Source organism: Theropithecus gelada, chromosome 2 (assembly GCF_003255815.1).
Source record: "Theropithecus gelada isolate Dixy chromosome 2, Tgel_1.0, whole genome shotgun sequence".
Classification (NCBI taxonomy): domain Eukaryota; kingdom Metazoa; phylum Chordata; class Mammalia; order Primates; family Cercopithecidae; genus Theropithecus; species Theropithecus gelada.
In genome coordinates this window covers 84,627,931-84,636,368 of record NC_037669.1, presented here as the reverse complement: position 1 = coordinate 84,636,368, position 8,438 = coordinate 84,627,931, and the positions used below count along the sequence as shown (strand labels likewise).

Sequence of the window (8,438 nt, the reverse complement as noted above, 5' to 3'; positions counted from 1 at the left end):
GTCATCTTTACAACCAAGTGGAGAGAGCTTACCAGAGTCCAAAGCCAACCCAATAGAAAGTGCAGAGGGAAACAGGGAGAGAAGAAGCAGGGGAAAGGGAGAAGAAGGGGAGAGGGAGGGAGAGACAAGAAAAGGGAGAAAAAGGGAAGATACAAAAGATGGGAAGGAAGAAGAGAGGGAGGGATCAGGAGGGATAGAGGAAGAGATTGAGAGAGGGAGGAAGAGAAAGGTAAAAAGAGAAAGGAAAGAAGAAAGGAAGGAAGAAGAGAGACAATGCCAGTAACTTAAATTTCCTAATTTGAACTTCTCATTTTCTAATTTGAACCTCTAGATTCATATGTACATAAAGGAAGACTTATGTCTTCACCTTTCCAGTTAAATGAGCCAATAACTTCCCTTTTTACTTAAGTCCATAGGGTTCTTCAAATGGGGATCCATGACCCTCAATATATTAGAAACTGCACAATTGGAGCATTTATTAGAAATAGAATGAACTCACTTCAGAAAGAAACGAGGTTTATTTGATGAATATAAATAAGGTGATCAGCACAAAGTACTTCTCATACACATGATAACAAATTTATGAACTGTACATACCTTGTACAATGTTCTACTAGACACGAGGTTACAATGACTGGCTAATACATGCCCACTGGTAGTTTCCAGGGTTCCTTAGTTTTATTTATTTATTTTTCATATCGATGTCCATAATCACATGGTCAATATCACAACCCACATGCCACTCACTTGAAGAAATATTACAAGAAGCACTATCAAACGAGGGTCTCGGGGAATTAGATACACTGACCCTCGGCAGCATTCAATCGCCACTCTACACAAAAACATTGCAGATAGAGCTTATGTCAACACATTTGAGGTCTCGTCATAAACACTGTTTAAAAAGTAAATTGAAACCCACTTTCAAATGAAAGTTGACACGCTGCTAACGTGCATACTGGATACACAAAAATCATTAAATACAAAATTGAGACTGTACATTGAAATCAAATGGGGTATCAAGTACAAGCCTGCTTTTGCACAAAGACCAGCTTCTCCTAAATGTTAGCCCAAACGTCTTTTTTCAACTATGTTATGATTAGAAGGAAACCTGCTAAAGTTCGCGCAAAGGAAATAGCTTCCCAACATCACAGTGTTTGTTGTAAACCCAGAGACTATTCTTAATATGTGAAAAAGGGATATTTTTGGTAACCCCCCAAACATCAGAGAATATTACATGAAATGGGAAAGGTTGTTATGTTAGAGAGAATTTAAATTTTAAGGGACTAAATGATGTGCCCCCATAAAGGTAAGATCAATATTACTTTTAACCAACGAAAGTTGGGCAGAAAATGATCCCTCCAAACAAGAGCTGTGACAAAATTGGCACATACATAGAAATAGCTAGCTATACATGGGTTGGTTGTTTTTTTTTCTGTTCCAAGGACCCATTTTCCCTACTGGATTTCCTACTTCCTACTTCAAGTATTCAGTTGCAGAGTTCAGGTCAAGACCTGGTTGTAGGAGGCAGTGAGGACCACTTTTTGAGGACATTCAAACTGTTCACTGGGACGCATTTGTGGCCTGGGTTTTCAGTGCAACATTGTGTCAAAATGTGCTAAATAAGCTTGCAAAGAACTCTGCCTACGTCTCTAACCAAGACCTAGATCCCTCTGATAGTTAAAGGACAAACTTCTAAAACATGAATGCATTTGGATTGTTTACGCAACACGTAAGCATTACATAGTTGGTTATACTTACTGATGACAAGAACAAAGCCTGAAGCAAGAAACCTGCTTGAGTATCTTAACTGCGAATGCACCAAGAAAGAATGGTGCAACTCAGGGACAGTTTCATCTTCCCCGACAAATAAGGTGTTTGTCTTTTAAATATCTCTATGGCTCACAAGAGAGGTCCAGAGTTAATTGCACCAACATTTAAAAAAGTAATAATAATGACTAAATTCAATGCAAGACTTCAGGGACATCTGTTTAGAATCCTTTCCACAGCAGCAAAGAAAGACAACTATATTTATTAAGGCCACTCATGCTTAAATTCACTGTTTGTCCTTTAAAAATGCAGGTTTTCATCTCCCACTTGCATACACGTGGAAGGGTTTCTTCCATTGACAAGAAAATGGAGCAATACAAGAGTTGCACATGTTTGCCAGACTCAGTCATGAGTTTTATAAAGTTATAACAATTTTAATTGTTTCTTAATATTCAGAGGAAGCAGTAGGAGTTTAATTCTCCTTAGTACCATATCACTGTATGTAAAAGACCTCAAAATTTGGTCTTTTTCCCTGGCATGTGCTTTAAATAATGACTGTATCCACATACATGTTGTGTAGAGCTATATACAGAGACACAGCTTTTGTGATTGTTCCTCATTCATCAATGTTTTCATGTTTGATGCTGAAATGCTTTGGAATCCATGTTGCAGACACATTTTCTTTAAAAGAAAAAAAAAAAAAGAGAAATGACCCTTCATTTACAGAAAATCTAAGCTTACACTGTTTGCACAGCATTTGGATCTTGAAATGTGAATGAGTCCCAGCTTCTTCATGGAGACCTGCATGTACCGGGATGGAAAGAGTCTGAGGCTTGGTGGCGTCCCCGCCGTGGGGATGTGCAGAACACAGGGACTAGAGAGATGCAGGTGCCTCAGGCTTTTGCCACTCTCCAGTACATGACGGGGTACTGGATAAAATTATGAATGATCAATTTAGATGTGCCATGCATTGTCAGAGACACACACCATGTTCTCATAAGGCGATTTCTTGGCAAGTATTAGTGGTTCAAAAAATTGATTTCATTTCCAACCTGGCCCAGAGGTAACTACTGGTTACACCCTCAAAATGCGGTTCTTCAAACAACAGATTAAAGAAATAGAGGAGGGTAAAGGCTCGCAATTTTTGGTGTTTTTTGTTTCTTTGTCAAACACTCCATGCATCATGGTATACAAGCACTGCCAACACCACTCACTCACAGCGAATTTACACTTTTTGATAATCTAATGCATTAGGAATGCCCAATTAGACTGAACCAGCAGGATACTGGAGATGAGGCTAGTTGTCCAACAGAAGCTGAATCCACAGTTAAAATCCCATGGAGTTCAAATTTATCCAATGATGTTTAAGTAACATAAACAAAATGTTGTCAAATAATGACATTCAGCAAAGATGATCACATTCAAAATGCCCGCATCCCGACAAAAATGGAGGAGCTGTCACTTTTCTCCTCCTCTGCATTCTTCCTTTCCATCATATCCAAATCCATGAGAAATGACATGAGGTGATGAAGGAAATATCAAGTAGAACAGAATCACGCTCAATAATGTAAGTGAAAACTCCCCTTCAGTTCTGATGAGCCGCTCCAGGTGGTGGTGGACAGTGATGTGAGCCTCACTGCAATAGATTATCAGAATATTGCTGCAGAGCTGCATGTTCCCTTTATTCAGCCCTTCTGATAGCTGCAACAAGAAGGCATATAATTTAGCAGGAGAAGAAACTGGCAACAATATCTGAGATAATCCTGGCAGAAAGTTTCCCACTCTTCACCCCTGCACGCCTCTCCACCACTCTCAATGGTTGGGATTGGGTGGGAGTGGGGAGGGGGTAAGGGGAAGAAACACAGAGGAAGGACAAAGTAAACAGAAAGATAAACTATGTCCTGCAAGTACATCTGAGAAGAGGCCTCTTTCAAAATATGTCACATATATGTACAAATGTCTCTTGATACACAAAAAAGGAAATTGAAGGGAAATATGCCAAAATGTTCCAGTGATTATTTCCACATAATCAGACTATATGTCAACTTTCATTCTCTCTACACTTTTCTACAATGACGACGTTTTTAAATTATTTTTTAATTTGATTTTATAGACATTAAAGAATTAAAGATGGTTAAGATATCAGAGAACTTAGCATTCACTTAAAAACCAACTAAACATAAATGCGACAGTCATCCATTTGTCTATTTACTGCCCTGGGAAACAGGTATCCAGGAGCACCCCAAGGTTTCTCACTGTCCCAGTGAGGAGCCCTGAGTGTGGATACAACTGCATCCTGGGAAGCAATAGTGCAATGGGTGAGAAGAGGGGTCCATCCCACACTACTGCTTCAGATGAGGACTTCCTTCCCTGCTGATGCTCAACTTTGTGTGCCTGTGCCATTATCATTCACATATGGCCTGTGAGTGCTTCAGGGTTTCCAGCCACATGAGCTCAGCTATCTGGGAAATACGGCAGGGAGAGAAAAGATCAAACATACACACACACCCTTGTGTACACACAAGTCACTTGTACACATACCCTGAGCTGTCTCATTTGGTGGTTGATATGCAGCATGTTTCAAGTCACGCCGACTAACAAGAATGCCAAAGATCCCAGTGTCTGCACAGGTAGGCAGCTATTTCAAGCCATCATTAAGTAGTGCAAATGAAATATGTGGCTTGGATGAACTCTGCTAATTCATACTCTGAGGAGTTTGGTGTAACCCTTCTGGTTAAGAAACTTGAATCAAGGTAAAAAAATGACTTTTGCAGAGCCAGAAAGTTAGGGAGTTCCTAGAGCAGATCATATTACTCATTCTGGCACATAAACTCTCTGCAAACTTTGTATGAAAATTGTAAGTCAGAGCACGCTTTCTGTTTCATGAGCTGTGCATAGCTCTAATTCTTTTGTGCATTAAGCATTTCTTAATCATCCTTTTAAAGGGCTGACCAATTTATTAAAAGGCCACATGATTAAAAGGTAAAGAGAAACCCTAAGTAGTATTCAAATGCACCAGTCCTTTTTTTTTTTTTTTTTTTTTTTTTACAGATGGGGAAACGAGTGAAAAACAATTACAGTGAATGTCCGATGTCCTTGATGTTTTTCCAAGATAAAGTAGCAAAGAACAATCATTTATTCAGTTGTGAGAAAGATTTCCAGCTGGGCAACAGGTCACAAGGCAGAATACAATGCCCCACAATTGCAGCACACTGCTTTTGGGTAACGTTTATGCTGGAGAGAAGAGAATTCTCTAAAAGTGTAGTCATTCTTTCAATCAAACAATCCATTCACCAGGAGGCTTAACTGGCTTTAAGGAAAAAAAGAAAAACAACAAGGTAACCTCAGGTGACACCGCCAGCGTTTGGAAATGCAGATGATCCCTTGTGGAGGGGGCAAAGAAGCATATGCTTTAAAAAATAATAATAATAAATGAACTGGCTTCCAGCAATGAGCCAATCTAGGCTGCCACCCACTGTGAGATGATCCCTGGCCAGTCCTCCCTCACCTGGACAGTCACAGCGGCCCTTACCCTTCTCCAGCTTCCTCTTACAGCACCGCACTTTCAACGCAGCAGCCAACAGCAGCGCCATTTCAATGGTGACATCCACTCCATAGTGCATTCCCTTTTACAGTTTACAACCCCTGTTTACAATCCTGTTTTTAATCCCATTGCCCTTAGGATGCAGGACTGATGGACTCCAGGCCATACTGGCGAGGCCCCATCTGGCCTCTCTGCAGTCCTGTACTTACCCCTGACATTCCACTCTTGTGTTCCACCGAAGAAGAATGTTCCACCGAAGCTGAGCTTGCTTCTGCAGCCCTAAAAATTTATTTTCTCCCCATCTCACAAGCGTGTCTTTCTATCTAACATGCATTTACACCAGCTCTTTATCTGATCGATCCCTGTTTATTCTTCAGTTTCAGCTTGGATGTCATGTCTTCCCAAGAAGCCTTTCTTGACCCTCTTGGGTGTGATATAGAGTGGGAAGTCTCACATATACTGCAGGGTCCCCTTCTGATGAATTTTCTAGACTTGTACATCCGATAGAGTGTATGTGTGTATGTGTATATAAATATATATCTTTCATTTTGAGGCAGGGTCTTGCTCTGTCACCCAGGCTGGAGTGCAGTGGTGTGATCATGGCTCACAGCAGCCTCGGCCTCCTGAAATCAAGCAATCCTCCTAGCTCAACCCCCCAAGGAGCTAGGACTACAGGCACATGCCACCAGGTCTGGCTAATTTTTGTATTTTTTTATAGAGATGAGTTCTCACTATGTTGCCCAGGCTCGTCTCAAACTCCTGGGCTCAAGTGATCCACCTGCCTCAGTCTCCCAAAGTGCTGGGATTACAGGAATGAGCCACTAAGCCCAGCCTACCAGTTTAGAGAGTGCCTCAGGTAGGCAAAATCCTTAAATCTACTCCCTACCCAAGATTCCCTATCCTAATCCCTGGCACAGGGAGCGAGAAGGTATCAGACCACGTTTACTATAAAGTTACCTTACGATGTAGTTACTAATCAGTTGACTTCAAATTAGTCTACAGGGGGATTATCAGCTGGGAGAGGTGGCACATGCCTGTAATCCCAGCACTTTGTGAGGCTGAGGTGGGCGGATCTTCTGAGCCCAGAAATTGGAGAACAGCCTGGGCAACGTGGCAAAACCCCATCTCCACAAAAAAAGTTAAAAATTAGCTGGGTGTGGTGGATGTGCCTGTGGTCCAAGCTACTCGAGAGGCTGAGGTGGGAGGATCAACTGAGCTGGGGAGGTCAAGGCTGCAGTAAGCCATGATTGTGCCACTTTAGCCTGGGTGACAGAATGAGACCTTGTCTAAAATAAAAAATAAAAAATTTTTAAAAAGGGTGATTATCTGAGTGGACCTAATTTAATGACAGAAGCCCTTTAATAGCAGAGATGTTTATTTGCTGTAGCAGAAGAGAAAGTTAGGGAAATTTGAAACCAGAGGGATTGGCTGTGCTGTGATGGAGTGAGCCGGGGCAAGGACCTGAGAGCTTCCTATACGATGTGAGAATGGCACCCAGGTGACTGTCAGCAAGGGAACAGGGACCACAGACCTACAACCACGAGGAAATGAATTCTGCCAACAAACCGAAGGAGCTTGAAGGTGGATGCTTCCTGGAGCCTTCAGATTGAAGTCCAGCTAAGTCCACCTTGACTTTGGCTTTACGAGAGCCTAAGCAGAGAACCCAGTTGAGCCCATCTGGGCTTCTGACCTATGTACAAAACTGTGAGCTAATAAATGGGTGCTATTTTCACCACCATATTTATGGTAATTTGTTATGGAGCAATAGACTAATACAGCACCTCTCTGGGTCAGGCAACGTGCTTGGTGCCAGGAATGTAATAGTGAGAAAAGCAGACAAGGTCCATGCCTTCATGGAGCCTGTATTCTTGGGGAGGAAGACAGAAACAAATAGACACACAGATCAACAAATGAATGAGAATTTAAACATTCGCACCATGAAGAAAAGGAACGGGGAACTGTGATAGGGATGCTTAAGATTTATTAAGTGACTGATGACAATTATGATGTCAATTTTTATTTTCTTTTGATGGGAAAAGATGTCTATCCACAACTTTTCAGTGGAAAAAGCAGATTACCATTTTATATGCATAGCTCCATCTCATTTTTGCATCAACATATACATAAACATTTGCAAGTGTATACATTAGAATATTATTAATATTTATCTCTGGGTGATGTTTTTAAATTTTTCCCCTTTATTTAATTTTTATTATTTTTTTGAGATGGAGTCTCTCTCTGTTGCCCAGGCTGGAGCGCAGTGGCGCAATCTCAGCTCACTGCAACCTCTGTCTCCCTGGTTCAAGCGATTCTCCTGCCTCAGCCTCCCAAGTAGCTGGGACTCCAGGCGTGAGCTACGGCGTCCAGCCATCAAAATTTTCTCCTTCAGACTTTTTTTTGGTGTGCTTTTTGGATTTTTTTAAACCTAAGAATATATAAATAGTATCATACTAAAATATAAAGCTATTTTCTTTGTGGGGAGAAACCAGGATTGGGTAGGACTGCTGCTCTTGACTTGGTTCTAGGTGTGGGGGTGTGAGGGGCGGGGTGGGTGACCGAGCACAGCAGTAAGATTCCGCTCCAGGACAAACGCCCCAGGGAGAGCAGGCTATAAACGTGTGGTGTCTCACAAATATTCCTTCAGACTGTTTTTCTTTGGAATAAAGACACCTGCCCAATTATGGCTTTCTTCTCCTGCCCTTTCAGTAGTGATTTGCAGAAACAGGCTGGGAGAAAGGGGTCTTTGGTAAACACGGAGGGGTTAAAGGGGAAACTGTTTAATAACAGTAGTAAAACGCAGGCTATTTTTGACATCTGGGTTAATGTCCATTATGTTCCATGTGCTTTCCAAATGTGTGCAGTGTGCCCCCAGGTACAAAAACAGACACCCATTCACGACGGCTTCAGATGCCCCTAACACGCTGCACGTGGTGCCCACAGAAAAGGCAAGCCCCTGATAGACTAATTAACAACGGTTGGAGGAGAAGAGCTGCTCCTTCTGGGGGCAGCGGGCATCCTGCAGAACAGCTCCATGAAGCCACTCTGCTCATAGCAAAACCCAATAGAGTCGTTTCTGCTAAAAAAAAAAAAAAAAAAAAAAACTATAACTACATCTGTATTATTACTT

At 41.7% G+C, this 8,438-nt stretch overlaps 1 protein-coding gene across 3 annotated transcripts in view; it reads right to left on the bottom strand.

Moving 5' to 3' along the window:
- Positions 1 to 499: 499 nt before the first annotated feature.
- The window catches only part of ERC2 (ELKS/RAB6-interacting/CAST family member 2), a 970,915-nt gene continuing 962,976 nt past the window's right edge, over positions 500 to 8,438 (bottom strand). For all 3 annotated transcript variants that reach the window (XR_003118096.1, XM_025375698.1, XM_025375697.1), the window contains one exon: positions 500 to 3,468. The gene's annotated coding sequence lies outside the window, so the exon portion shown is untranslated. The remainder of the gene's footprint in view (positions 3,469 to 8,438) is intronic.